This window comes from Pseudophryne corroboree, unplaced genomic scaffold, assembly GCF_028390025.1.
Source record: "Pseudophryne corroboree isolate aPseCor3 unplaced genomic scaffold, aPseCor3.hap2 scaffold_574, whole genome shotgun sequence".
Taxonomy (NCBI): domain Eukaryota; kingdom Metazoa; phylum Chordata; class Amphibia; order Anura; family Myobatrachidae; genus Pseudophryne; species Pseudophryne corroboree.
The window spans coordinates 232,891-260,804 of NW_026970173.1; the positions used below are offsets into that span (position 1 = coordinate 232,891).

Genomic DNA, 27,914 nt, shown 5'->3' on the forward strand with positions numbered 1-27,914 from the left:
AGGTAGTGCTGCAGGGCCCACACCCTTTTAGTTGCCTTACAGAGCAGCTCTGGAGCTGTTACAGTGCCCAGCTGCTGCAAGAAATCAGCTTGAATGCTTCAGGGGCTGGGGCATAGCCAACATGAGCCCCACACCGAAGGAGGGTGGAGGTGTTTAATGCGAACTAGGGGTCATCCAAGCGCCGCAAAAGGCCGCCATGCCCTGCATAACCCTTTTCTCTTTTCATATGCAGATGAGGGTTCCAGCCAACTTTGGCCCACTGCTTGGATGACATCACCGTATGCAAATCCGTCTTCTGCAGACCTTCACCCAGGAATGCTTTTACTAGTTGTTGCATTTGGTTTGTTGTTTGGGGGTGCTTCAGTATTAGGCAGCCTTCTGTCCTCCCATGTTCATCTGAAAATATGTGTTCTCCCTGCAGTTGTTGTCCCCAGATGAGAGTTCCCTTGTGCTGCCTCAGTTGAATCTCCTTTACTTGACAGAGATGTGCCTGAGCAGCGGCCCTCCCCAGCCCTATCCCAAATCATACTTATTTTGCATAGGAGATACCATGGTCATGAAGATTGTTCTCCCAGGGTGAGGTTCATTCATTGCATTTTGGGTATGCTGACCCCTGTGATTTCCCCAAATTTGGGAAACTCGACTGCATTATTTGTGGTAGTGGGGGACTGTGTTTGTGCTTTCCTCTGGTCAGCTCTGGTAAAAGTCAGATTTCTTTGTCTCAGATCTTCCTCTAGCCTTGTTCTTCTTTCGAGAGTTTCCTTGTGCTGCCTCAGTTGGATCTCCTTCACTTGACAGGGGGGTGCCCGAGCAGCGACCCTCCCAAGCTCTAGCCCAACTCCTACTTACCTGCCAGGTGAGATACTATAATCAGGAAGGTGCTTCTCCCAGGGCAAGGCTCACCCATTGCACTCTGGGTGTGCTGCTCCTGCGATTTCCCCAAATGTGGGAAACTTGACTGCATAATTTGTGTTTCCCCTGGTCGGCTCTCGTATAATTCAGATCTCTTTGTCTCAGGTCTCTCTCCAGCCTAGTTTGCTGTCTGTTTCAACTTCTCTTTTCTTGAGCCGCTCCCTTCTATGCCCTTGCGCACTATCCTGACTTCTCCCGTCTGCTTACTTTGTGCCTTCCAATGCACAATGCATACTACAGGTAGTGCTGCAGGGCCCACACCCTTTTACTTGCCGTTCAGAGCAGCTCTGGAGCTGTTACAGTGCCCTGCTGCTGCAATAAATCAGCTTGAATGCTTCAGGGGATGGGGCATGGCCAACATGAGCCCCACACCAAAGGAGGGTGGGGGTGTTTAATGCGAACTAGGGGTCATCCAAGCACCGCAAAAGGCCGCCATGCCCTGCACGCCCCTTTTCTCTTTTCATATGCAGATGAGGGTTGAAGCCAACTTTGACCCACTGCTTGGATGACATCACCGTATGCAAATCCGTCTTCTGCAGAACTTACCCCAGGAATGCTTGCACTAGTTGTTGCATTTGGTTTGTTGTTTGGGGGTGCTTCAGTATTAGGCAGCCTTCTGCCCTCCCATGTTCATCTGAAAATATGTGTTCTCCCTGCAGTTGTTGTCCCCAGATGAGAGTTCCCTTGTGCTGCCTCAGTTGAATCTCCTTTACTTGACAGAGATGTGCCTGAGCAGCGGCCCTCCCCAGCCCTATCCCAAATCATACTTATTTTGCATAGGAGATACCATGGTCATGAAGATTACTCTCCCAGGGTGAGGTTCATTCATTGCATTCTGGGTATGCTGACCCCTGTGATTTCCCCAAATGTGGGAAACGCGACTGCTTTATTTGTTGGTAGTGGGGTACTGTGTTTGTGTTTTCCTCTGGTCAGCTCTGGTAAAAGTCAAATTTCTTTGTCTCAGATCTTCCTCTAGCCTTGTTCTTCTTTCGAGAGTTTCCTTGTGCTGCCTCAGTTGGATCTCCTTCACTTGACAGGGGGGTGCCCGAGCAGCGACCCTCCCCAGCTCTAGCCCAACTCCTACTTACCTGCCAGGTGAGATACTATGATCATGAAGGTGCTTCTCCCAGGGCAAGGCTCACCCATTGCACTCTGGGTGTGCTGCCCCTGCGATTTCCCCAAATGTGGGAAACTTGACTGCATAATTTGTGTTTCCCCTGGTCAGGTCTCGTATAATTCAGATCTCTTTGTCTCAGGTCTCTCTCCAGCCTAGTTTGCTGTCTGTTTCAACTTCTCTTTTCTTGAGCCGCTCCCTTTTATACCCTTGTGCACTATCCTGACTTCTCCTCCTGTCTGCTTACTTTGTGCCTTCCAATGCGCAATGCAAACTACAGGTAGTGCTGCAGGGCCCACACCCTTTTACTTGCCTAACAGAACAGCTCTGGAGCTGTTACAGTGCCAAGCTGCTGCAAGAAATCAGCTTGAATGCTTCAGGGGATGGGGCATGGCCAACATGAGCCCCACACCGAAGGAGGGTGGGGGTGTTTAATGCGAACTAAGGGTCATCCAAGCGCCGCAAAAGGCCGCCATGCCCTGCATACCCCTTTTCTCTTTTCATATGCAGATGAGGGTTCCAGCCAACTTTGGCCCACTGCTTGGATGACATCACCGTATGCAATTCCGTCTTCTGCAGAACTTCCCCCAGGAATGCTTGTACTAGTTGTTGCATTTGGTTTGTTGTTTGGGGGTGCTTCAGTATTAGGCAGCCTTCTGCCCTCCCATGTTCATCTGAAAATATGTGTTCTCCCTGCAGTTGTTGTCCCCAGATGAGAGTTTCCTTGTGCTGCCTCAGTTGAATCTCCTTTACTTGACAGAGATGTGCATGAGCAGCGGCCCTCCCCAGCCCTATCCCAAATCATACTTTTTTTGCATAGGAGATACCATGGTCATGAAGATTGTTCTCCCAGGGTGAGGTTCATTCATTGCATTTTGGGTATGCTGACCCCTGTGATTTCCCCAAATGTGGGAAACTCGACTGCATTATTTGTGGTAGTGGGGGACTGTGTTTGTGCTTTCCTCTGGTCAGCTCTGGAAAAAGTCAGATTTCCTCTAGCCTTGTTCTTCTTTCGAGAGTTCCCTTGTGCTGCCTCAGTTGGATCTCTTTCACTTGACAGGGGGGTGCCCGAACAGCGACTTTCCCCAGCTCTAGCCCAACTCCTACTTACCTGCCAGGTGAGATACTATGATCATGAAGGTGCTTCTCCCAGGGCAAGGCTCACCCATTGCACTCTGGGTGTGCTGCCCCTGCGATTTCCCCAAATGTGGGAAACTTGACTGCATAATTTGTGTTTCCCCTGGTCGGCTCTCGTATAATTCAGATCTCTTTGTCTCAGGTCTCTCTCCAGCCTAGTTTGCTGTCTGTTTCCACTTCTCTTTTCTTCAGCCGCTCCCTTCTATACCCTTGTGCACTATCCTGACTTCTCCTCCCATCTGCTTACTTTGTGCCTTCCAATGCACAATGCAAACTACAGGTAGTGCTGCAGGGCCCACACCCTTTTACTTGCCTTACAGAGCAGCTCTGGAGCTGTTACAGTGCCCAGCTGCTGCAAGAAATCAGCTTGAATGCTTCAGGGGATGGGGCATGGCCAACATGAGCCCCACACCAAAGGAGGGTGGAGGTGTTTAATGCGAACTAGGGGTCATCCAAGCACCGCAAAAGGCCGCCATGCCCTGCACGCCCCTTTTCTCTTTTCATATGCAGATGAGGGTTGAAGCCAACTTTGACCCACTGCTTGGATGACATCACCGTATGCAAATCCGTCTTCTGCAGAACTTCCCCCAGGAATGCTTGGACTAGTTGTTGCATTTGGTTTGTTGTTTGGGGGTGCTTCAGTATTAGGCAGCCTTCTGCCCTCCCATGTTCATCTGAAAATATGTGTTCTCCCTGCAGTTGTTGTCCCCAGATGAAAGTTCCCTTGTGCTGCCTCAGTTGAATCTCCTTTACTTGACAGAGATGTGCATGAGCAGCGGCCCTCCCCAGCCCTATTCCAAATCATACTTTTTTTGCATAGGAGATACCATGGTCATGAAGATTTTTCTCCCAGGGTGAGGTTCATTCATTGCATTTTGGGTATGCTGACCCCTGTGATTTCCCCAAATGTGGGAAACTTGACTGCATTATTTGTGGTAGTGGGAGACTGTGTTTGTGCTTTCCTCTGGTCAGCTCTGGTAAAAGTCAGATTTCTTTGTCTCAGATTTTCCTTTAGCCTTGTTCTTCTTTCGAGAGTTCCCTTGTGCTGCCTCAGTTGGATCTCCTTCACTTTACAGGGGGGTACCCGAGCAGCGACCCTCCCCAGCTCTAGCCCAACTCCTACTTACCTGCCAGGTGAGATACTATGATCATGAAGGTGCTTCTCCCAGGGCAAGGCTCACCCATTGTACTCTGGGTGTGCTGCTCCTGCGATTTCCCCAAATGTGGGAAACTTGACTGCATAATTTGTGTTTCCCCTGGTCGGCTCTCGTATAATTCAGATCTCTTTGTCACAGGTCTCTCTCCAGCCTAGTTTGCTGTCTGTTTCCACTTCTCTTTTCTTCAGCCGCTCCCTTCTATACCCTTGTGCACTATCCTGACTTCTCCTCCCGTCTGCTTACTTTGTGCCTTCCAATGCACAATGCAAACTACAGGTAGTGCTGCAGGGCCCACACCCTTTTACTTGCCTTACAGAGCAGCTCTGGAGCTGTTACAGTGCCCAGCTGCTGCAAGAAATCAGCTTGAATGCTTCAGGGGCTGGGGCATAGCCAACATGAGCCCCACACCGAAGGAGGGTGGAGGTGTTTAATGCAAACTAGGGGTCAGACAAGCGCCGCAAAAGGCCACCATGCCCTGCACGCCCCTTTTCTGTTTTCATATGCAGACGAGGGTTGAAGCCAACTTTGACCCACTGCTTGGATGACATCACCATATGCAAATCCATCTGCGGCAGGCCTTCCCCCAGGAATGCTTGCACTAGTTGTTGCATTTGGTTTGTTGTTTGGGGGTGCTTCAGTATTAGGCAGCCTTCTGCCCTCCCATGTTCATCTGAAAATATGTGTTCTCCCTGCAGTTGTTGTCCCAAGATGAGAGTTCCCTTTTGCTGCCTCAGTTGAATCTCCTTTACTTGACAGAGATGTGCATGAGCAGCGGCCCTCCCCAGCCCTATTCCAAATCATACTTATTTTGCATAGGAGATACCATGGTCATGAAGATTTTTCTCCCAGGGTGAGGTTCATTCATTGCATTTTGGGTATGCTGACCCCTGTGATTTCCCCAAATGTGGGAAACTTGACTGCATTATTTGTGGTAGTGGGAGACTGTGTTTGTGCTTTCCTCTGGTCAGCTCTGGTAAAAGTCAGATTTCTTTGTCTCAGATTTTCCTTTAGCCTTGTTCTTCTTTCGAGAGTTCCCTTGTGCTGCCTCAGTTGGATCTCCTTCACTTTACAGGGGGGTACCCGAGCAGCGACCCTCCCCAGCTCTAGCCCAACTCCTACTTACCTGCCAGGTGAGATACTATGATCATGAAGGTGCTTCTCCCAGGGCAAGGCTCACCCATTGTACTCTGGGTGTGCTGCTCCTGCGATTTCCCCAAATGTGGGAAACTTGACTGCATAATTTGTGTTTCCCCTGGTCGGCTCTCGTATAATTCAGATCTCTTTGTCTCAGGTCTCTCTCCAGCCTAGTTTGCTGTCTGTTTCCACTTCTCTTTTCTTCAGCCGCTCCCTTCTATACCCTTGTGCACTATCCTGACTTCTCCTCCCGTCTGCTTACTTTGTGCCTTCCAATGCACAATGCAAACTACAGGTAGTGCTGCAGGGCCCACACCCTTTTACTTGCCTTACAGAGCAGCTCTGGAGCTGTTACAGTGCCCAGCTGCTGCAAGAAATCAGCTTGAATGCTTCAGGGGATGGGGCATGGCCAACATGAGCCCCACACCAAAGGAGGGTGGAGGTGTTTAATGCGAACTACGGGTCATCCAAGCACCGCAAAAGGCCGCCATGCCCTGCACGCCCCTTTTCTCTTTTCATATGCAGATGAGGGTTGAAGCCAACTTTGACCCACTGCTTGGATGACATCACCGTATGCAAATCCGTCTTCTGCAGAACTTCCCCCAGGAATGCTTGCACTAGTTGTTGCATTTGGTTTGTTGTTTGGGGGTGCTTCAGTATTAGGCAGCCTTCTGCCCTCCCATGTTCATCTGAAAATATGTGTTCTCCCTGCAGTTGTTGACCCAAGATGAGAGTTCCCTTGTGCTGCCTCAGTTGAATCTCCTTTACTTGACAGAGATGTGCATGAGCAGCGGCCCTCCCCAGCCCTATTCCAAATCATGCTTATTTTGCATAGGAGATACCATGGTCATGAAGATTTTTCTCCCAGGGTGAGGTTCATTCATTGCATTTTGGGTATGCTGACCCCTGTGATTTCCCCAAATGTGGGAAACTTGACTGCATTATTTGTGGTAGTGGGAGACTGTGTTTGTGCTTTCCTCTGGTCAGCTCTGGTAAAAGTCAGATTTCTTTGTCTCACATTTTCCTTTAGCCTTGTTCTTCTTTCGAGAGTTCCCTTGTGCTGCCTCAGTTGGATCTCCTTCACTTTACAGGGGGGTACCCGAGCAGCGACCCTCCCCAGCTCTAGCCCAACTCCTACTTACCTGCCAGGTGAGATACTATGATCATGAAGGTGCTTCTCCCTGGGCAAGGCTCACCCATTGTACTCTGGGTGTGCTGCTCCTGCAATTTCCCCAAATGTGGGAAACTTGACTGCATAATTTGTGTTTCCCCTGGTCGGCTCTCGTATAATTCAGATCTCTCTGTCTCAGGTCTCTCTCCAGCCTAGTTTGCTGTCTGTTTCCACTTCTCTTTTCTTCAGCCGCTCCCTTCTATACTCTTGTGCACTATCCTGACTTCTCCTCCCGTCTGCTTACTTTGTGCCTTCCAATGCACAATGCAAACTACAGGTAGTGCTGCAGGGCCCACACCCTTTTACTTGCCTTACAGAGCAGCTCTGGAGCTGTTACAGTGCCCAGCTGCTGCAAGAAATCAGCTTGAATGCTTCAGGGGCTGGGGCATAGCCAACATGAGCCCCACACCGAAGGAGGGTGGAGGTGTTTAATGCAAACTAGGGGTCAGACAAGCGCCGCAAAAGGCCACCATGCCCTGCACGCCCCTTTTCTGTTTTCATATGCAGACGAGGGTTGAAGCCAACTTTGACCCACTGCTTGGATGACATCACCATATGCAAATCCATCTGCGGCAGGCCTTCCCCCAGGAATGCTTGCACTAGTTGTTGCATTTGGTTTGTTGTTTGGGGGTGCTTCAGTATTAGGCAGCCTTCTGCCCTCCCATGTTCATCTGAAAATATGTGTTCTCCCTGCAGTTGTTGTCCCCAGATGAGAGTTCCCTTGTGCTGCCTCAGTTGAATCTCCTTAACTTGACAGAGATGTGCCTGAGCAGCGGCCCACCCCAGCTCTATCCCAAATCATACTTATTTTGCATAGGAGATACCATGGTCATGAAGATTATTCTCCCAGGGTGAGGTTCATTCATTGCATTCTGGGTATGCTGACCCCTGTGATTTCCCCAAATGTGGGAAACTCGACTGCTTTATTTGTGGTAGTGGGGGACTGTGTTTGTGTTTTCCTCTGGTCAGCTCTGGTAAAAGTCAGATTTCTTTGTTTCAGATCTTCCTCTAGCCTTGTTCTTCTTTTGAGAGTTCCCTTGTGCTGCCTCAGTTGGATCTCCTTCACTTGACAGGGGGGTGCCCGAGCAGAGACCCTCCCCAGCTCTAGCCCAACTCCTACTTACCTGCCAGGTGAGATACTATGATCATGATGGTGCTTCTCCCAGGGCAAGGCTCACCCATTGCACTCTGGGTGTGCTGCCCCTGCGATTTCCCCAAATGTGGGAAACTTGACTGCATAATTTGTGTTTCCCCTGGTCGGCTCTCGTATAATTCAGATCTCTTTGTCTCAGGTCTCTCTCCAGCCTAGTTTGCTGTCTGTTTCCACTTCTCTTTTCTTCAGCCGCTCCCTTCTATACCCTTATGCACTATCCTGACTTCTCCTCCCGTCTGCTTACTTTGTGCCTTCCAATGCACAATGCAAACTACAGGTAGTGCTGCAGGGCCCACACCCTTTTAGTTGCCTTACAGAGCAGCTCTGGAGCTGTTACAGTGCCCAGCTGCTGCAAGAAATCTGCTTGAATGCTTCAGGGGATGGGGCATGGCCAACATGAGCCCCACACCAAAGGAGGGTGGAGGTGTTTAATGCGAACTAGGGGTCATCCAAGCACCGCAAAAGGCCGCCATGCCCTGCACGCCCCTTTTCTCTTTTCATATGCAGATGAGGGTTGAAGCCAACTTTGACCCACTGCTTGGATGACATCACCGTATGCAAATCCGTCTTCTGCAGAACTTCCCCCAGGAATGCTTGCACTAGTTGTTGCATTTGGTTTGTTGTTTGGGGGTGCTTCAGTATTAGGCAGCCTTCTGCCCTCCCATGTTCATCTGAAAATATGTGTTCTCCCTGCAGTTGTTGTCCCCAGATGAGAGTTCCCTTGTGCTGCCTCAGTTGAATCTCCTTTACTTGACAGAGATGTGCATGAGCAGCGGCCCTCCCCAGCCCTATTCCAAATCATACTTATTTTGCATAGGAGATACCATGGTCATGAAGATTGTTCTCCCAGGGTGAGGTTCATTCATTGCATTTTGGGTATGCTGACCCCTGTGATTTCCCCAAATGTGGGAAACTTGACTGCATTATTTGTGGTAGTGGGGGACTGTGTTTGTGCTTTCCTCTGGTCAGCTCTGGTAAAAGTCAGATTTCTTTGTCTCAGATTTTCCTCTAGCCTTGTTCTTCTTTCGAGAGTTCCCTTGTGCTGCCTCAGTTGGATCTCCTTCACTTTACAGGGGGGTACCCGAGCAGCGACCCTCCCCAGCTCTAGCCCAACTCCTACTTACCTGCCAGGTGAGATACTATGATCATGAAGGTGCTTCTCCCAGGGCAAGGCTCACCCATTGCTCTGGGTGTGCTGCTCCTGCGATTTCACCAAATGTGGGAAACTTGACTGCATAATTTGTGTTTCCCCTGGTCGGCTCTCGTATAATTCAGATCTCTTTGTCTCAGGTCTCTCTCCAGCCTAGTTTGCTGTCTGTTTCCACTTCTCTTTTCTTGAGCCGCTCCCTTCTATGCCCTTGCGCACTATCCTGACTTCTCCTCCTGTCTGCTTACTTTGTGCCTTCCAACGCACAATGCGAACTACAGGTAGTGCTGCAGGGCCCACACCCTTTTACTTGCCTTACAGAGCAGCTCTGGAGCTGTTACAGTGCCCATCTGCTGCAAGAAATCAGCTTGAATGCTTCAGGGGCTGGGGCATAGCCAACATGAGCCCCACACCAAAGGAGGGTGGAGGTGTTTAATGCAAACTAGGGGTCAGCCAAGCGCCGCAAAAGGCCACCATGCCCTGCACGCCCCTTTTCTCTTTTCATATGCAGACGAGGGTTGAAGCCAACTTTGACCCACTGCTTGGATGACATCACCATATGCAAATCCATCTGCGGCAGGCCTTCCCCCAGGAATGCTTGCACTAGTTGTTGCATTTGGTTTGTTGTTTGGGGGTGCTTCAGTATTAGGCAGCCTTCTGCCCTCCCATGTTCATCTGAAAATATATGTTCTCCCTGCAGTTGTTGTCCCCAGATGAGAGTTCCCTTGTGTTGCCTCAGTTAAATCTCCTTTACTTGACAGAGATGTGCATGAGCAGCGGCCCTCCCCAGCCCTATTCCAAATCATACTTATTTTGCATAGGAGATACCATGGTCATGAAGATTTTTCTCCCAGGGTGAGGTTTATTCATTGCATTTTGGGTATGCTGACCCCTGTGATTTCCCCAAATGTGGGAAACTTGACTGCATTATTTGTGGTAGTGGGAGGCTGTGTTTGTGATTTCTTCTGGTCAGCTCTGGTAAAAGTCAGATTTCTTTGTCTCAGATTTTCCTTTAGCCTTGTTCTTCTTTCGAGAGTTCCCTTGTGCTGCCTCAGTTGGATCTCCTTCACTTTACAGGGGGGTACCCGAGCAGCGACCCTCCCCAGCTCTAGCCCAACTCCTACTTACCTGCCAGGTGAGATACTATGATCATGAAGGTGCTTCTCCCAGGGCAAGGCTCACCCATTGTACTCTGGGTGTGCTGCTCCTGCGATTTCCCCAAATGTGGGAAACTTGACTGCATAATTTGTGTTTCCCCTGGTCGGCTCTCGTATAATTCAGATCTCTTTGTCTCAGGTCTCTCTCCAGCCTAGTTTGCTGTCTGTTTCCACTTCTCTTTTCTTCAGCCGCTCCCTTCTATACCCTTGTGCACTATCCTGACTTCTCCTCCCGTCTGCTTACTTTGTGCCTTCCAATGCACAATGCAAACTACAGGTAGTGCTGCAGGGCCCACACCCTTTTACTTGCCTTACAGAGCAGCTCTGGAGCTGTTACAGTGGCCAGCTGCTGCAAGAAATCAGCTTGAATGCTTCAGGGGCTGGGGCATAGCCAACATGAGCCCCACACCGAAGGAGGGTGGAGGTGTTTAATGCAAACTAGGGGTCAGTCAAGCGCCGCAAAAGGCCACCATGCCCTGCACGCCCCTTTTCTGTTTTCATATGCAGACGAGGGTTGAAGCCACCTTTGACCAACTGCTTGGATGACATCACCACAAATCCATCTGCGGCAGGCCTTCCCCCAGGAATGCTTGCACTAGTTGTTGCATTTGGTTTGTTGTTTGGGGGTGCTTCAGTATTAGGCAGCCTTCTGCTCCACCCTCCTTTGGTGTGGGGCTCATGTTGGCCATGTCCCATCCCCTGAAGCATTCAAGCAGATTTCTTGCAGCAGCTGGGCACTGTAACAGCTCCAGAGACGCTCTGTAAGGCAAGTAAAAGGGTGTGGGCCCTGCAGCACTACCTGTAGTTTGCATTGTGCATTGGAAGGCACAAAGTAAGCAGACGGGAGGAGAAGTCAGGATAGTGCACAAGGGTATAGAAGGGAGCGGCTGAAGAAAAGAGAAGTGGAAACAGACAGCAAACTAGGCTGGAGAGAGATCTGAGACAAAGAGATCTGAATTATACGAGAGCCGACCAGGGGAAACACAAATTATGCAGTCAAGTTTCCCACATTTGGGGAAATCGCAGGGGCAGCACACCCAGAGTGCAATGGGTGAGCCTTGCCCTGGGAGAAGCACCTTCATGATCATAGTATCTCACCTGGCAGGTAAGTAGGAGTTGGGCTAGAGCTGGGGAGGGTCGCTGCTCGGGCACCCCCCTGTTAAGTGAAGGAGATCCAACTGAGGCAGCACAAGGGAACTCTCGAAAGAAGAACAAGGCTAAAGGAAAATCTGAAACAAAGAAATCTGACTTTTACCAGAGCTGACCAGAAGAAATCACAAACACAGCCTCCCACTACCACAAATAATGCAGTCGAGTTTCCCACATTTGGGGAAATCACAGGGGTCAGCATACCCAAAATGCAATGAATGAACCTCACCCTGGGAGAAAAATCTTCATGACCATGGTATCTCCTATGCAAAATAAGTATGATTTGGAATAGGGCTGGGGAGGGCCGCTGCTCATGCACATCTCTGTCAAGTAAAGGAGATTCAACTGAGGCAGCACAAGGGAACTCTCATCTTGGGACAACAACTGCAGGGAGAACATATATTTTCAGATGAACATGGGAGGGCAGAAGGCTGCCTAATACTGAAGCACCCCCAAACAACAAACCAAATGCAACAACTAGTGCAAGCATTCCTGGGGGAAGGCCTGCCGCAGATGGATTTGCATATGGTGATGTCATCCAAGCAGTTGGTCAAAGTTGGCTTCAACCCTCGTCTGCATATGAAAAGAGAAAAGGGGCGTGCAGGGCATGGTGGCCTTTTGCGGCGCTTGGCTGACCCCTAGTTTGCATTAAACACCTCCACCCTCCTTTGGTGTGGGGCTCATGTTGGCTATGCCCCAGCCCCTGAAGCATTCAAGCTGAATTCTTGCAGCAGCTGGGCACTGTAACAGCTCCAGAGCTGCTCTGTAAGGCAAGTAAAAGGGTGTGGGCCCTGCAGCACTACCTGTAGTTCGCAGATGGATTTGCCGCCATAGAATGCGCCTGCTGAATCGTGTTACAGATCCAGAGAGCAATAGTCTGCTTTGAAGCAGGGGTGCCAATCTTGTTGGCTGCATACAGGACAAACAGTGCTTCTGTTTTTCTGACTCTAGCCGTTCTGGCCACGTAAATTTTCAAAGCCCTGACCACATCAAGGGACTCGGAATCCTCCAAGTCACGCGTAGCCACAGGCATCACAATAGGTTGGTTCATATGAAAGGATGATTCCACTTTTAGCAGGAATTGAGGACGGGTCTGCAATTCCGCTGCCACCGCGCTACAACCCCGGCCGACGCAATTGCCGGTCTGAGTAAGGTACCAGAATGTGTGTAAATGGACTTTAGGGTAACCTCCTGCTTGCGGTCAGCAGGGTCCCTGATGGTAGCCGTATCCTGGGATGGCAGCGCTACCTTTTTGGATAAGCGTGTCAATGCTTTATCCACCCTAGGGGAGGATTCCCACCGTATCCTGTCCATTGGCGGGAAAGGATACGCCATAAGAATCCTTTTGGGAATCTGCAGCTTTTTGTCTGGAGATTCCCAAGCTTTTTCACATAATTCGTTCAACTCATGTGAGGGGGGAAAGGTTATCTCAGGTTTCTTTCCCTTATACATGTGTACCCTCGTGTCAGGGACAGGGGACTCTGTGATGTGCAAAACATCTTTTAGTGCAATAATCATATATCGAATACATTTAGCCAATTTTGGCTGTAACTTTGCATCATCGTAGTCGACACTGGAGTCAGAATCCGTGTCGGTATCTGTGTCAACTATTTGGGATAGTGGGCGCTTTTGAGACCCCGAAGGTCCCTGCGACATAGGGACAGGCATGGGTTGACTCCCTGACTGTTCCCTAGCTTCAGCTTTGTCTAATCTCTTGTGTAATAAGTTTACATTAGCACTTAAAACATTCCACATATCCATCCAGTCAGGTGTCGGCGTTGTCGATGGAGACACCACATTAATTTGCTCCTGCTCCTCTCTAGGAGAGCCTTCTACCTCAGACATGTCGACACACGTGTACCGACACACCATACACTCAGGGAATCCTCTTATCTGAGGACAGTTCCCCAACAAGGCCCTTTGGAGAGACAGAGAGAGAGAGTATGCCAGCACACACCCCAGCGCTATATGACCCAGGAAAAAAACACAATAATTTTATGTTTACCCAGTAGCGCTGTATTTCCATATATATATGCGCCTAATTATGTGCCCCCCTCTTCTTTAAGACCCTCTTTCTACCGTGGTATAAGCAGGGGAGAGTCCGTGGAGCTTCCCCTCAGCGGTGCTGTGGAGAAAATGGCGCTGGTGAGTGCTGAGGGAGAAGCCCCACCCCCTCAGCGACGGGCTTCTGTCCCGCTCAAATATAGTAAAAAAAAGGCGGGGGCTCTTATATATATATACAGTGCCTAGCTGCATATATATTTATTTTGCCAAAGAGAGGTCTATATTGCTGCCCAGGGCGTCCCCCCTGCGCCCTTCACCCTTACACTGACTGCCGTGTGAGAGGTGTATGGGAGCAATGGAGCACAGCTTTACTGCTGTGCGTTACCTCAGTGAAGATCATGAAGTCTTCCGCCGCCTCTGAAGTCTTCTTTTCTTCTCATACTCACCCGGCTTCTATCTTCCGGCTCTGCGAGGGGGACGGCGGCGCGGCGCTGGGACGGACGGCGAGGGTGAGACCTGCGTACCGATCCCTCTGGAGCTAATGCTGTACAGTAGCCTAAGAAGCAGAGCCTATCAACTCACAGAAGTAGGTGTGCATCTCTCCCCTCCGCCCCTCGATGCAGGGAGTCTGTTGCCAGCAGGCTCCCTGAAAATAAAAAAATCTAACAAATATACTTTCTGTCAGGAAACTCAGGAGAGCTCCCTGAAAAGCACCCAGTCTCCTCTGGGCACAGTAGTAAACTGAGGTCTGGAGGAGGGGCATAGAGGGAGGAGCCAGTGCACACCCAGATCTAAAGTCTTTCTTAAAGTGCCCATGTCTCCTGCGGAGCCCGTCTATCCCCCATGGTCCTTACGGAGTCCCCAGCATCCTCTAGGACGTAAGAGAAAAATTATGCTGGCAGAAAAATCCAATTGAGTGATTAAACAGCTCCAGAGCTGCTCTGTAAGGCAAGTAAAAGGGTGTGGGCCCTGCAGCACTACCTGTAGTTTGCATTGTGCATTGGAAGCCTAGTTTGCTGTCTGTTTCCACTTCTTTTTTCTTGAGCCCCTCCCGTCTATACCCTTGTGCACTATCCTGACTTCTCTTCCCGTCTGCTTACTTTGTGCCTTCCAAAGCACAATGCAAACTACAGGTAGTGCTGCAGGGCCCACACCCTTTTACTTGCCTTACAGAGCAGCTCTTGAGCTGTTACAGTGCCCAGCTGCTGCAAGAAATCAGCGTGAATGCTTCAGGGGCTGGGGCATGGCCAACATGAGCCCCACACCGAAGGAGGGTGGGGGTGTTTAATGCGAACTAGGGGTCTCGCACAATGCGAACTACAGGTAGTGCTGCAGGGCCCACACCCTTTTACTTGCCTTACAGAGCAGCTCTGGAGCTGTTACAGTGCCCAGCTGCTGCAAGAAATGTGAACTAGGGGTCATCCAAGTGCCGCAAAAGGCCGCCATGCCCTGCACGCCCCTTTTCTCTTTTCATATGCAGACGAGGGTTGAAGCCAACTTTGACCCACTGCTTGGATGACATCGCCATATGCAAATCCATCTGCTGCAGGCCTTCCCCCAGGAATGCTTGCACTAGTTGTTGCATTTGGTTTGTTGTTTGGGGGTGCTTCAGTATTAGGCAGCCTTCTGCCCTCCCATGTTCATCTGAAAATATGTGTTCTCCCTGCAGTTGTTGTCCCCAGATGAGAGTTCCCTTGTGCTGCCTCAGTTGAATCTCCTTTACTTGACAGAGATGTGCCTGAGCAGCGGCCCTCCCCAGCCCTATCCCAAATCATACTTATTTTGCATAGGAGATACCATGGTCATGAAGACTGTTCTCCCAGGGAGCGGTTCATTCATTGCATTCTGGGTATGCTGACCCCTGTGATTTCCCCAAATGTGGGAAACTCGACTGCATTATTTAATGCGAACTAGGGGTCATCCAAGCACCGCAAAAGGCCGCCATGCCCTGCATACCCCTTTTCTCTTTTCATAAGCAGACGAGGTTTGAAGCCAACTTTGACCCACTGCTTGGATGACATCACTTGCTGCCTTTCCAATGAAGCAAGTTTAATTTAATAATAGGTGAAAAACCATCCCTACAAAGGTGTTAATCAGATACTTGGCTTTGTGGACACTTTTCAGAGCACAAATTTGTTAGCATAAAATAAAGCCAGAAAATGAAGAGCTGTTTAATCACTCAATTGGATTTTTCTGCCAGCATATTTCTTTTTCTCTGCAACCCACTGCTAAATTGTGCTTCCTAGCTGTTTTTATAAAATCACTGAATCAAATCTAACTCTGATTACATCAGAGAAGGCCAGGTACCCTACACCATAACAGGGGGTTTGAAATTTTGACTTGTCTACTTAAAGATCACCAAAATCTGATAACAAGGTCAATTAAGTCTCTGGGTGGGATTGAACCACCAACCTTTTGGTTAATAGCCTTACACACTAACTGATTGCGCCACAGCAACACTTTGCAAAAGTCCATACTGACAAAGGCTAATAAGCATTCATCTAGAACGATTAATAGAAACATTTTAAAAAGTCAATAATGTGGAGAGTTTTTGTAAGATGTTTCTTCCATCAACCAATGAAGAAACACATTGGTACTTTCCCATGATGAGTGAGTGCTTCAGGATCTTTTGCACTTACATGTGCAGCAGAGTACTGTAATGGAAGTGCTGGGTCCATAACCCAGAGGTAGGCAGATTGAAACTATCCTCTGCTATATGCATTTTTTTTTGTTAATTAAAGTAATCCAAAACTGGGATTGATATTTTTGCTCTTTTATTTTTACTTAAAGTACAATAACTTTTACCATTTTAATTTGTTTTAATAGTATATTGACAGTATTGTTTTCTTTCAAAAATCCAATTAATTTTCTTTACCCGATTATTAAAATGGTAATTGACAAAAACAAACTACATTGTCACCAGAAGAGCAATACAAAATGTACAAGTGATATATTAAAATCATCTTTCCAGCTTGAATTTCAATGATGCATTGGGGCAACGATTTTGTGAGAAACATCTTCACCCTTAAATAAAGATTTTCTTAATTCCTTACCTGTGTGCTAATTAGATATCACCTTGTTTTCATATTAAACAGACTTCCACATGAGAAAACAGCAAAGATGCAGTGGCGTTAATGTTTCCTGGTGTCAACCTGTATTATTTCCGTAGATATTGAAATGAGGATGCATCTTGCTGCCTTTCCAATGAAGCAAGTTTAATTTAGTAATAGGTGAAAAACCATCCCTACAAAGATGTTAATCAGATACTTGGCTTTGTGGACACTTTTCTGAGAACAAATTTGTTATCATAAAAATAAAGCCAGAAAATGAAGAGCTGTTTAATCACTCAATTGGATTTTTCTGCCAGCATTTTTCTTTTTCTCTGCAACCCACTGCTAAATTGTGCTTCCTAGCTGTTTTTTTTATAAAATCACTTAATCAAATCTAACTCTGATTACATCAGAGAAGGCCAGGTACCCAACACCATAAGAGGGGGTTTGCAATTTTGACTTGTCTACTTAAATATCACCAAAATCTGATCACAAGGTCAATTACGTCCCTGGGTGGGATTGAACCACCAACTTTTTGATAAATAGCTGAACACACTAACCGATTGCGCCACAGAGACACTTTGCAGAAAATACATACTGACAAAGACTAATAAGCATTCATCTAGAACGTTTCCTAGAAAAACTTTAAAAAGTCAATAATCTGGAGAGTTTTTGTAAGATGTTTCTTCCAGCAACCAATGAAGAAACACATTGGTACTTTCGCATGATGAGTGAGTGCTTCAGGATCTCTTGCACTTACATGTGCAGCAGAGTACTGCAATGGAAGCATGCTGGGCCCATAACCCAGAGGTAGGCAGATTGAAACTATCCTTTGCTATATGCATTATTTTTTTGTACATTAAAGTAATTCATAACTGGGATTGATATTTTAGCTTTTATTTTTACTTAAAGTACAATAACTTTTACCATTTTAATTTGTTTTAATAGTATATTGACAGTATTGTTTTCTTTCAAAAATCCAAGCCACTGCATCTTTGCTGTTTTCTCATATGGAAGTCTGTTTAATGTGAAAACAAGGTGATATCTAATTAGCACACAGGTAAGGAATTAAGAAAATCTTTATTTAAGGGTGAAGATGTTTCTCACAAAATCGTTGCCCCAATGCATCATTGAAATTCAAGCTGGAAAGATGATTTTAATATATCACTTGTACATTTTGTATTGCTCTTCTGGTGACAATGTAGTTTGTTTTTGTCAATTACCATTTTAATAATCGGGTAAAGAAAATTAATTGGATTTTTGAAAGAAAACAATACTGTCAATATACTATTAAAATAAATTAAAATGGTAAAAGTTATTGTACTTTAAGTAAAAATAAAAGCTAAAATATCAATCCCAGTTTTGGATTACTTTAATGAACAAAAAAAATGCATATAGCAAAGGATAGTTTCAATCTGCCTACCTCTGGGTTATGGGCCCAGCATGCTTCCAGTGCAGTACTCTGCTACACATGTAAGTGCAAGAGATCCTGAAGCACTCACTCATCATGCGAAAGTACCAATGTGTTTCTTCATTGGTTGCTGGAAGAAACATCTTACAAAAACTCTCCAGATTATTGACTTTTTAAAGTTTTTCTAGGAAACGTTCTAGATGAATGCTTATTAGTCTTTGTCAGTATGTACTTTTTGCAAAGTGTCTCTGTGGCACAATCGGTTAGTGTGTTCAGCTATTAATCAAAAGGTTGGTGGTTCAATCCCACCCAGGGACGTAATTGACCTTGTGATCAGATTTTGGTGATATTTAAGTAGACAAGTCAAAATTGCAAACCCCCTCTTATGGTGTAGGGTACCTGGCCTTCTCTGATGTAATCAGAGTTAGATTTGATTAAGTGATTTAAAAAAAAAACAGCTAGGAAGCACAATTTAGCAGTGGGTTGCAGAGAAAAAGAAAAATGCTGGCAGAAAAATCCAATTGAGTGATTAAACAGCTCTTCATTTTCTGGCTTTATTTTTATAACAAATTTGTTCTCTGAAAAGTGTCCACAAAGCCAAGTATCTGATTAACATCTTTGTAGGGATGGTTTTTCACCTATTACTAAATTAAACATGCTTCATTGGAAAGGCAGCAAGATGCATCCTCATTTCAATATCTACGGAAATAATACAGGTTGACACCAGGAAACATTAACGCCACTGCATCTTTGCTGTTTTCTCATGTGGAAGTCTGTTTAATGTGAAAACAAGGTGATATCTAATTAGCACACAGGTAAGGAATTAAGAAAATCTTTATTTAAGGGTGAAGATGTTTCTCACAAAATCGTTGCCCCAATGCATCATTGAAATTCAAGCTGGAAAGATGATTTTAATATATCACTTGTACATTTTGTATTGCTCTTCTGGTGACAATGTAGTTTGTTTTTGTCAATTACCATTTTAATAATCGGGTAAAGAAAATTAATTGGATTTTTGAAATAAAACAATACTGTCAATATACTATTAAAACAAATTAAAATGGTAAAAGTTATTGTACTTTAAGTAAAAATAAAAGAGCAAAAATGTCAATCCCAGTTTTGGATTACTTTAATTAACAAAAAAAATGCATATAGCAGAGGATAGTTTCAATCTGCCTACCTCTGGGTTATGGACCCAGCATGCTTCCATTACAGTACTCTGCTGCACATGTAAGTGCAAGAGATCCTGAAGCACTCACTCATCATGGGAAAGTACCAATGTGTTTCTTCATTGGTTGATGGAAGAAACATCTTACAAAAACTCTCCAGATTATTGACTATTTAAAGTTTTTATAGGAAACGTTCTAGATAAATGCTTATTAGCCTTTGTCAGTATGTACTTTTGAAAAGTATCGCTGTGGCGCAATCAGTTAGTGTGTACGGCAATTAACCAAAAGGTTGGTGGTTCAATCCCACCCAGGGACGTAATTGACCTTGTTATCAGATTTTGTTGATCTTTAAGTAGACAAGTCAAAATTTCGAATACCCCTGTTATGGTGTAGGGTACCTGGCCTTCTCTGATGGAATCAGAATTAGATTTGATTCAGTGATTTTATAAAAACAGCTAGGAAGCACAATTTAGCAGTGGGTTGCAGAGAAAAAGAAATATGCTGGCAGAAAAATCCAATTGAGTGATTAAACAGCTCTTCATTTTCTGGCTTTATTTTTATGCTAACTAATTTGTTCTCTGAAAAGTGTCCACAAAGCCAAGTATCTGATTAACATATTTGTAGGGATGGTTTTTCACCTATTACTAAATTAAACTTGCTTCATTGGAAAGGCAGCAAGATGCATCCTCATTTCAATATCTACTGAAATAATACAGGTTGACACCAGGAAACATTAACGCCACTGCATCCTTGCTGCTTTCTCATATGGAAGTCTGTTTAATGTGAAAACAAGGTGATATCTAATTAGCACACAGGTAAGGAATTAAGAAAATCTTTATTTAAGGGTGAAGATGTTTCTCACAAAATCGTTGCCCCAATGCATCATTGAAATTCAAGCTGGAAAGATGATTTTAATATATCACTTGTACATTTTGTATTGCTCTTCTGGTGACAATGTAGTTTGTTTTTGTCAATTACCATTTTAATAATAGGGTAAAGAAAATTAAGTGGATTTTTGAAAGAAAACAATACTGTCAATATACTATTAAAACAAATTAAAATGGTAAAAGTTATTGTACTTTAAGTAAAAATAAAAGCTAAAATATCAATCCCAGTTTTGGATTACTTTAATGAACAAAAAAAAATGCATATAGCAAAGGATAGTTTCAATCTGCCTACCTCTGGGTTATGGGCCCAGCATGCTTCCATTGCAGTACTCTGCTGCACATGTAAGTGCAAGAGATCCTGAAGCACTCACTCATCATGCGAAAGTACCAATGTGTTTCTTCATTGGTTGCTGGAAGAAACATCTTACAAAAACTCTCCAGATTATTGACTTTTTAAAGTTTTTCTAGGAAACGTTCTAGATGAATGCTTATTAGTCTTTGTCAGTATATAGTTTTTGCAAAGTGTCTCTGTGGCGCAATCGGTTAGTGTGTTCAGCTATTAATCAAAAGGTTGGTGGTTCAATCCCACCCAGGGACGTAATTGACCTTGTGATCAGATTTTGGTGATATTTAAGTAGACAAGTCAAAATTGCAAACCCCCTCTTATGGTGTAGGGTACCTGGCCTTCTCTGATGTAATCAGAGTTAGATTTGATTAAGTGGTTTTATAAAAAAACAGCTAGGAAGCACAATTTAGCAGTGGGTTGCAGAGAAAAAGAAAAATGCTGGCAGAAAAATCCAATTGAGTGATTAAACAGCTCTTCATTTTCTGGCTTTATTTTTATGATAACAAATTTGTTCTCTGAAAAGTGTCCACAAAGCCAAGTATCTGATTAACATCTTTGTAGGGATGGTTTTTCACCTATTACTAAATTAAACTTGCTTCATTGGAAAGGCAGCAAGATGCATCCTCATTTCAATATCTACGGAAATAATACAGGTTGACACCAGGAAACATTAACGCCACTGCATCTTTGCTGTTTTCTCATGTGGAAGTCTGTTTAATGTGAAAACAAGGTGATATCTAATTAGCACACAGGTAAGGAATTAAGAAAATCTTTATTTAAGGGTGAAGATGTTTCTCACAAAATCGTTGCCCCAATGCATCATTGAAATTCAAGCTGGAAAGATGATTTTAATATATCACTTGTACATTTTGTATTGCTCTTCTGGTGACAATGTAGTTTGTTTTTGTCAATTACCATTTTAATAATCGGGTAAAGAAAATTAAGTGGATTTTTGAAAGAAAACAATACAGTCAATTATAAGGGCACGGTCGTGCCCTTATATTAAGGCTGAATCGAACAAACGGAATTCTCCCATAGGGAACTTCTGAGATGGGGGCATGGTGTTTGAGGGGCTACACCTCAAAACTGATTGGACGTACTGAGCTGAAATTTGGTATGGACGCGTAGAATCGTCACCCGCTGCTGCAGGACAAATTTCAGGGCAAAATAATAAAAAATGAGGAATTGGGAGTAAGCTAAATTTCCAACTGTCAGTTTTTTTCTGCCACTCCCTCTGTGGCTTTTTGACAACGTTTTCCCATAGAGTGAATGAAGATTTTTTTGGGAAGGCATAAGTCAGGATAGAGGACGAATTAAGACTTGGGGTTTGTTTTACTAGATAGAGTATGCCCCAGTGCAGTGCCTTTTGGGTTTGTGGTTTTTCAGAAAGTTATAGGGTTTTTTTAATTAAGAGAAATATGCCCCATTATAGAGATAGGGCATTTCAATTTGTTGCGCCTGCGCAGTGACCGCCAGCAGGGGGTGTACAGAGAGTAGCTCTGGCAGTTGGGCACGAGGAGACAGAGCGGGAAGGAGTCACGTGGAGCTGCAGGAGGACAGCCAGCGGTTCCCGGCGTGTGAGTTCATTGAGGTCCATGAAGCGGGAGGAGATCGCCGGAGCTGCGTAGCACTGGGTGAGTTCTGTCAGGCAGCCCACCGCTGTGTACCCAGCTTCCACTTCTCCCCCGCGTGTCCGGCCACCCCCTCTCCTCCCGCTGTGTCCGGCCACCCCCCCTCCTCCCGCTGTGTCCGGCCACCCCCCTCCTCCCGCTGTGTCCGGCCACCCCCCCTCCTCCCGCTGTGTCCGGCCACCCCCCCTCCTCCTCTCTGCTGTGTGTCCGTTCTCCCCCTGCACTCCCTGCTGTGTGTCCGTCCCCCCCCCGCCCTCCCTGCTGTCCGTCCCCCCCGCCCTCCCTGCAGCGCCTGACACACGCACACGCAGCGCCTGACACACACGCACACACGCAGCACCTGACACACACACACAGACGCAGCACCTGACACTCACACGGACCTGATACACACGCACACACTCACACGCAGCGCCTTACACACACAGACACGCAGCGCCTGACACACACAGACACGCAGCGCCTGACACACACACACTCACGCACCTGACACACACACTCACGCACCTGACACACACACACACACTCACGCACCTGACACACACACACTCACGCACCTGACACACGCACACTCACGCACCTGACACACGCACACGGCACGCAGCACCTGACACACACACACAGCACCTGACACACACACACGCAGCACCTGACACACAGACATGCAGCGCCTGACACACACATGCAGACATGCAGCACCTGACACACACACGCAGACACGCAGCACCTGACACACACACACACACACACACACACGCAGCACCTGACACACACACGCAGACACGCAGCACCTGACACACACACACACACACACACACACACACACACACAGCACCTGACACACACACACACACACACACGCAGCACCTGACACAGACATGCAGCGCCTGACACACACGCAGACATGCAGCACCTGACACACACATGCAGCACCTGACAGACACACACACACACACATGCAGCACCTGACACACCCACACACACAGACATGCAGCACCTGACACACCCACACACACACGCAGCACCTGACACACATACATACATACATGTGGCATTTAACGCACACACGCACAGCACCTGACACACAATCATATACACTCAGAGCACCTAACACACACATACACTCGCAGCACCTCACACACACTTGTATACACACGCAGCACCTGCCACTCACACATATATACACATGTAGCACCTGCCACTCCCACATACATGAACAGCACCTAACACACACATATATACATGCAGCACCTGACACACACATACACGTGCAGCACCTGACAGTCACACACATACAGATGCGACACAAACACATACACGCTCAACACCTGACACCCACGTGGCAGCTGACGCATACAAATGCAGCACCTGAGATACACACATATACACGTGCAGCACCTGAGACACACACATACACGTACAGCACCTGACACACACACACATGTATGTACACGCGCGGCTCCAGGCACACACATACGTACGTACACACGCGGAATTTAACACACACACACACATACACGTGCGGCACCTGACACACATGTACGAACACGCGCGGCTCCTGACACACACACACACACGCGTGGCTCCTGACACACACACACATGTATGAACACGCGCGGCTCCTGACACACACACGTATATACGTATACGCACGGCACCTGACACCTACACGTATGTACGTATACGCACGGCTCCTGACACCCACACGCATGTACACGCGCGGCTCCTGGCACACACACACACGTACGTACACGCGCGGCACCTGACACACGCCTGTACGTACACACATGCACAGCACCTGACATACACACATGTAGGTACGCGCCACCTGACACACACACACACACGTACACGCACGACACTTGACACACACGTACGTACACGCACGGCACTGACACGTATGTACGCGCACGGCACCTGACACTCACGTACATACTAGTGATGAGTGGGTTCGGTTCGTCGGAATCCGAACCCCCCGAACTTCACCCATTTTACACGGGTCCGAGGCAGGTTCGAACCTTCCCGCCTTGCTCGGCTAGCCCGAGCGCGCACGAACGTCATCATCCCGCTGTCGGATTCTCGCGAGATTCGGATGTCTGCATTCGTGGAAAGGGATCCCATGTGTAAACATGGGACCCCTTTCAGTCCGTCTGGTCCGGGTGTTCGGTTTGTTGTTTTGCCAAGTACGTGGATTTAATCTGGAACCTGGATCAGGTGAGTATAATTATCTTTTATTTTCAGGTACCCGTGGATTCTACTTGGAGAAGAGGACCGACTGCTTCATGTCAACATAGGTAAGTATGGGTGTGTCGGCAGGTGGGAAATAAAGTTATATTTTTACGGTGTCTGTGTCCTGTTTTTATTTGGGTATTTTTTCCCCAGTAGAACTACAGGTACCAGCGGGCCCGTTTTTCTCCTGCATGCTGGTACTTGTGGTTCTCCAAGTACCAGCTTGCGGGGGAGGCTTGCTGGGACTTGTAGTACTACTAGAAAAAACAATATTATTTAAATTTTCTCAAGGCTATCAGCCTCCCATCCGCAGCCCTTGGATGGGGGGGACAGCCTCGGGCTTCACCCCTGGCCCTTGGGTGGCTGGGGGGGACCCCTTGATTGAAGGGGTCCCCACTCCCCAAGGGTACCCCGGCCAGGGGTGACTAGTTGGATATTTAATGCCACGGCCGCAGGGCACTGTATAAAAGTGACCCCCGGCTGTGGCATTATCTGTCCAGCTAGTGGAGCCCGATGCTGGTGTAAAAAATACGGGGGACCCCTACTCTTTTTGTTCCCCGTATTTTTTGCACCAGCACCAGGCGCAGAGCCCGGTGCTGGTTTTAAAAATACGGGGGATCCCCTGTCCGTTTTTCCCCCAGATTTTTAGAACCAGGACCGGCTCGAAGAGCCCGAGGCTCGTTATGCTTTGGAGGGGGGACCCACGCAATTTTTTTTCGGGTTTTTCACATTCCATTTAAAAAATAAATAATATTTTAAAAAATATATAAATAATACTTGTGCCTCCAAAAAAGACAAACCAAGTACCTAATCCCTTCTAATATAAATAGATATGCTATTACCAAAAAAAAAAAACTGCAAAAAAAAAACATGTTTTTAAATTTTTTTTATTAGATTCCGCCAGCAAAGTGTGGCGGATTGAAAATGACGAATTTACTGTTTAAAAGCACTGTTGTCGAATTTACAAACTTCAATTGAATATACTTTTGTCGAATTGCCGCATTTGTACCATTGCAGAAAAGTCGAATTTGTCAAATGTCGAATTTTAAAGTCGAATTTTGAAAGCGTGTAAGAATAGGCTCCGTCCCCTTCTACCCCTGTACCTTGCTCTCTCCTGTCTGTGCTCTCTCCCGTCTGTAGGACTAGGCCCCGCCCCCTTCTTACCCTCCTGTGACTGCTCTCTCCTGACAAGTGGACCAGGCCTGCCCCCTACACGCTGCTGGTGTCTTCATTGTTACTTGGTCTGGAGCTCCGTTGGGGAGAGAACTCACGTGAGCTCATTAAGAATGAGGAACTGGGATGTTTTAATTTTATTGTGAGTAGTGTAGTGTGGTGATGTAGTATGTTGTATGGGGGGTATAGTGTAATTATGAAGTGCAGCATATGGGAGGGCTGTAGCATAGTGATGTAGTGTGGCATATGGGTGGTGGTAGCGCATAGGCGTGCGTACAGGGGGTGCCTGGTGCGCACAGGCACTCCCTAATGTCCAGCACCGCTGCACGCCACGCTTGCTGTAGCACAGTGATCGCTGAGTGTGTGATCGGTGGAGCCTAGCCTGCAGCTCATTTCCGTACCTCCCACCACCGCTGCACCCGACCCCCCTCTGCCTGCTGCTAATACTATGCTGAGTGCATTCATCGGCGGCCTCACTGGGGGGACTGGCGTCACCTTGCAATGTGACATGGTGATGTCCGCCCATGCTCTCCTCCCGCCCACCTGTGCTTTCCTCCTGCTGCGGTCTCTCAGTCCTAGTGTGCCGCGGCCGCCACACCACTGGCAGTGTTCCTCTAGGAGGGACTGGGAGCTGCTGGCAGACACATTCTGCTGAGACTTACTTGTCAGTGCGGGTTCCGGACGGCAGGCGGCGGGTGGGAGGGCAGACGGGGAGCAGGTGTCACAAGGAGTGTGTGGGTAACTAATTCACAATACTTCCGCTCAACGTGGCACTGCTGGTCCTTCATCTCCCATGTCTCTTCACCAGGTGGCGGGCGGCCCGGAAATTAAGTGATGTGTTGTGCAGCAGTCAGTGTGAAGTGACTGTGAGTAACACTGGTGGTGCTGATGATGCTGCTGCAGAATCTGGAAGCAATTAATTCATAAATATAATGTACTCTATCAGTGTTTCTCTGACGTCCTAGTGGATGCTGGGAACTCCATAAGGACCATGGGGATTAGCGGCTCCGCTGGAGACTGGGCACAAAAGTAAAGCTTTAGGACTACCTGGTGTGCACTGGCTCCTCCCCCTATGACAATCCTCCAAGCCTCAGTTAGATTTTTGTGCCCGGCCGAGAAGGGTGCACACTAGGGGCTCTCCTGAGCTTCTTAGTGAAAGTTTAGTTTTAGGTTTTTTATTTTCAGTGAGACCTGCTGGCAACAGGCTCACTGCATCGAGGGACTAAGGGGAGAAGAAGCGAACTCACCTGCGTGCAGAGTGGATTGGGCTTCTTAGGCTACTGGACACCATTAGCTCCAGAGGGACCGAACACAGGCCCAGCCTCGGAGCTCGGTCCCAGAGCCGCGCCGCCGGCCCCCTTACAGAGCCAGAAGCAAGAAGAGGTCCGGAAAATCGGCGGCAGAAGACATCCTGTCTTCACCAAGGTAGCGCACAGCACTGCAGCTGTGCGCCATTGCTCCTCAGCACACTTCACACTTCGGTCACTGAGGGTGCAGGGCGCTAGGGGGGGGCGCCCTGAGCAGCAATAGAAACACCTTGGCTGGCGAAAATACATCACATATAGCCCCCAGGGCTATATGGATGAATTTTAACCCCTGCCAGATTCCACAGAAAAACGGGAGAAAAGGCCGCCGAGAAGGGGGCGGAGCCTATCTCCTCAGCACACTGGCGCCATTTTCTCTCACAGCTCCGTTGGAGGGAAGCTCCCTGGCTCTCCCCTGCAGTTACTACACTACAGAAAGGGGTTAAAAAAGAGAGGGGGGCACTAATTAGGCGTAGTATAACAATACAGCAGCTATAAGGGGAAAAACACTTATATAAGGTTATCCCTGTATATATATTATTAGCGCTCTGGTGTGTGCTGGCATACTCTCCCTCTGTCTCCCCAAAGGGCTAGTGGGGTCCTGTCCTCTATCAGAGCATTCCCTGTGTGTGTGCTGTGTGTCGGTACGATTGTGTCGACATGTATGAGGAGGAAAATGGTGTGGAGGCGGAGCAATTGCCTGTAATGGAGTTGTCACCCCCTAGGGAGTCAACACCTGAGTGGCTGAGCTTATGGAAGGAATTACGTGACAGTGTCAGCTCTTTACAAAAGATTGATGACATGAGACAGCCGGCTACTCAGCCTGTGCCTGTCCAGGTGTCTCAAAAGCCATCAGGGGCTCTAAAACGCCCGTTACCGCAGATGGCAGATACAGACGCCGACACGGATACTGATTCCAGTGTCGACAATTAAGAGACGAATGTGACTTCCAGTAGGGCCACACGTTACATGATTGAGGCTATGGAAAATGTTTTTACACATTTCTGATAATACCAGTACCACTAAAAAGGGTATTATGTTGGGTGAGAAAAAACTGCCTGTAGTTTTTCCTGCATCTGAGGAATTAAATGAAGTGTGTGATGATGCGTGGGTTTCCCCCGATAAAAACTGTTAATTCCTAAAAAGTTATTAGCATCATACCCCTTCCCGCCAGAGGATAGGGCACATTGGGAAACACCCCCTAGGGTGAATAAAGCGCTCACACGCTTGTCTAAACAGGTGGCACTACCGTCCCCGGATACGGCCGCCCTTAAGGAACCTGCTGACAGAAAGCAGTAAAATATCCTAAAATGTATATACACTCACACGGGTGTGATACTGCGACCAGCAATCGCCTCAGCCTGGATGTGCAGTGCTGGGGTGGCTTGGTCGGATTCCCTGACTGACAATATTGATACCCTAGATAGGGACAGTATATTACTGACTATAGAGCATTTAAAATATGCTTTCTATATATGC

The 27,914-nt window shown here is 47.3% G+C and overlaps 20 non-coding genes and 1 pseudogene across 20 annotated transcripts; 19 read left to right on the plus strand and 2 right to left on the minus strand.

Moving 5' to 3' along the window:
- The first annotated feature begins 525 nt into the window (after nt 1-525).
- Nucleotides 526-689, plus strand: LOC135033568 (U1 spliceosomal RNA). The gene has a single exon (XR_010228922.1). It is a non-coding gene; the product is annotated as a U1 spliceosomal RNA (small nuclear RNA).
- A 152-nt stretch (nt 690-841) lies between these two features.
- On the plus strand, nt 842-1,004 carry LOC135033607 (U1 spliceosomal RNA). Its single transcript, XR_010228958.1, has one exon. It is a non-coding gene; the product is annotated as a U1 spliceosomal RNA (small nuclear RNA).
- Nucleotides 1,005-1,675: 671 nt separating this feature from the next.
- LOC135033600 (U1 spliceosomal RNA) lies at nt 1,676-1,840 on the plus strand. Its single transcript, XR_010228952.1, has one exon. It is a non-coding gene; the product is annotated as a U1 spliceosomal RNA (small nuclear RNA).
- Nucleotides 1,841-1,992: 152 nt separating this feature from the next.
- LOC135033583 (U1 spliceosomal RNA) lies at nt 1,993-2,155 on the plus strand. The gene has a single exon (XR_010228936.1). It is a non-coding gene; the product is annotated as a U1 spliceosomal RNA (small nuclear RNA).
- A 674-nt stretch (nt 2,156-2,829) lies between these two features.
- On the plus strand, nt 2,830-2,993 carry LOC135033650 (U1 spliceosomal RNA). Its single transcript, XR_010228993.1, has one exon. It is a non-coding gene; the product is annotated as a U1 spliceosomal RNA (small nuclear RNA).
- Nucleotides 2,994-3,129: 136 nt separating this feature from the next.
- LOC135033575 (U1 spliceosomal RNA) lies at nt 3,130-3,292 on the plus strand. The gene has a single exon (XR_010228928.1). It is a non-coding gene; the product is annotated as a U1 spliceosomal RNA (small nuclear RNA).
- A 674-nt stretch (nt 3,293-3,966) lies between these two features.
- On the plus strand, nt 3,967-4,130 carry LOC135033685 (U1 spliceosomal RNA). Its single transcript, XR_010229026.1, has one exon. It is a non-coding gene; the product is annotated as a U1 spliceosomal RNA (small nuclear RNA).
- Nucleotides 4,131-4,282: 152 nt separating this feature from the next.
- On the plus strand, nt 4,283-4,445 carry LOC135033595 (U1 spliceosomal RNA). Its single transcript, XR_010228947.1, has one exon. It is a non-coding gene; the product is annotated as a U1 spliceosomal RNA (small nuclear RNA).
- A 674-nt stretch (nt 4,446-5,119) lies between these two features.
- On the plus strand, nt 5,120-5,283 carry LOC135033672 (U1 spliceosomal RNA). The gene has a single exon (XR_010229014.1). It is a non-coding gene; the product is annotated as a U1 spliceosomal RNA (small nuclear RNA).
- Nucleotides 5,284-5,435: 152 nt separating this feature from the next.
- LOC135033596 (U1 spliceosomal RNA) lies at nt 5,436-5,598 on the plus strand. Its single transcript, XR_010228948.1, has one exon. It is a non-coding gene; the product is annotated as a U1 spliceosomal RNA (small nuclear RNA).
- Nucleotides 5,599-6,272: 674 nt separating this feature from the next.
- LOC135033683 (U1 spliceosomal RNA) lies at nt 6,273-6,436 on the plus strand. Its single transcript, XR_010229024.1, has one exon. It is a non-coding gene; the product is annotated as a U1 spliceosomal RNA (small nuclear RNA).
- Nucleotides 6,437-6,588: 152 nt separating this feature from the next.
- On the plus strand, nt 6,589-6,751 carry LOC135033587 (U1 spliceosomal RNA). The gene has a single exon (XR_010228939.1). It is a non-coding gene; the product is annotated as a U1 spliceosomal RNA (small nuclear RNA).
- Nucleotides 6,752-7,425: 674 nt separating this feature from the next.
- Nucleotides 7,426-7,589, plus strand: LOC135033662 (U1 spliceosomal RNA). The gene has a single exon (XR_010229005.1). It is a non-coding gene; the product is annotated as a U1 spliceosomal RNA (small nuclear RNA).
- A 152-nt stretch (nt 7,590-7,741) lies between these two features.
- LOC135033591 (U1 spliceosomal RNA) lies at nt 7,742-7,904 on the plus strand. Its single transcript, XR_010228943.1, has one exon. It is a non-coding gene; the product is annotated as a U1 spliceosomal RNA (small nuclear RNA).
- A 674-nt stretch (nt 7,905-8,578) lies between these two features.
- On the plus strand, nt 8,579-8,742 carry LOC135033648 (U1 spliceosomal RNA). Its single transcript, XR_010228991.1, has one exon. It is a non-coding gene; the product is annotated as a U1 spliceosomal RNA (small nuclear RNA).
- Nucleotides 8,743-8,894: 152 nt separating this feature from the next.
- LOC135033624 (U1 spliceosomal RNA) lies at nt 8,895-9,055 on the plus strand. Its single transcript, XR_010228971.1, has one exon. It is a non-coding gene; the product is annotated as a U1 spliceosomal RNA (small nuclear RNA).
- A 674-nt stretch (nt 9,056-9,729) lies between these two features.
- Nucleotides 9,730-9,893, plus strand: LOC135033673 (U1 spliceosomal RNA). Its single transcript, XR_010229015.1, has one exon. It is a non-coding gene; the product is annotated as a U1 spliceosomal RNA (small nuclear RNA).
- A 152-nt stretch (nt 9,894-10,045) lies between these two features.
- Nucleotides 10,046-10,208, plus strand: LOC135033597 (U1 spliceosomal RNA). The gene has a single exon (XR_010228949.1). It is a non-coding gene; the product is annotated as a U1 spliceosomal RNA (small nuclear RNA).
- An 824-nt stretch (nt 10,209-11,032) lies between these two features.
- Nucleotides 11,033-11,195, minus strand: LOC135033576 (U1 spliceosomal RNA). The gene has a single exon (XR_010228929.1). It is a non-coding gene; the product is annotated as a U1 spliceosomal RNA (small nuclear RNA).
- Nucleotides 11,196-11,347: 152 nt separating this feature from the next.
- Nucleotides 11,348-11,511, minus strand: LOC135033675 (U1 spliceosomal RNA). The gene has a single exon (XR_010229017.1). It is a non-coding gene; the product is annotated as a U1 spliceosomal RNA (small nuclear RNA).
- Nucleotides 11,512-15,008: 3,497 nt separating this feature from the next.
- LOC135033622 (U1 spliceosomal RNA) lies at nt 15,009-15,187 on the plus strand (annotated as a pseudogene).
- The last annotated feature ends 12,727 nt before the right edge of the window (nt 15,188-27,914 follow it).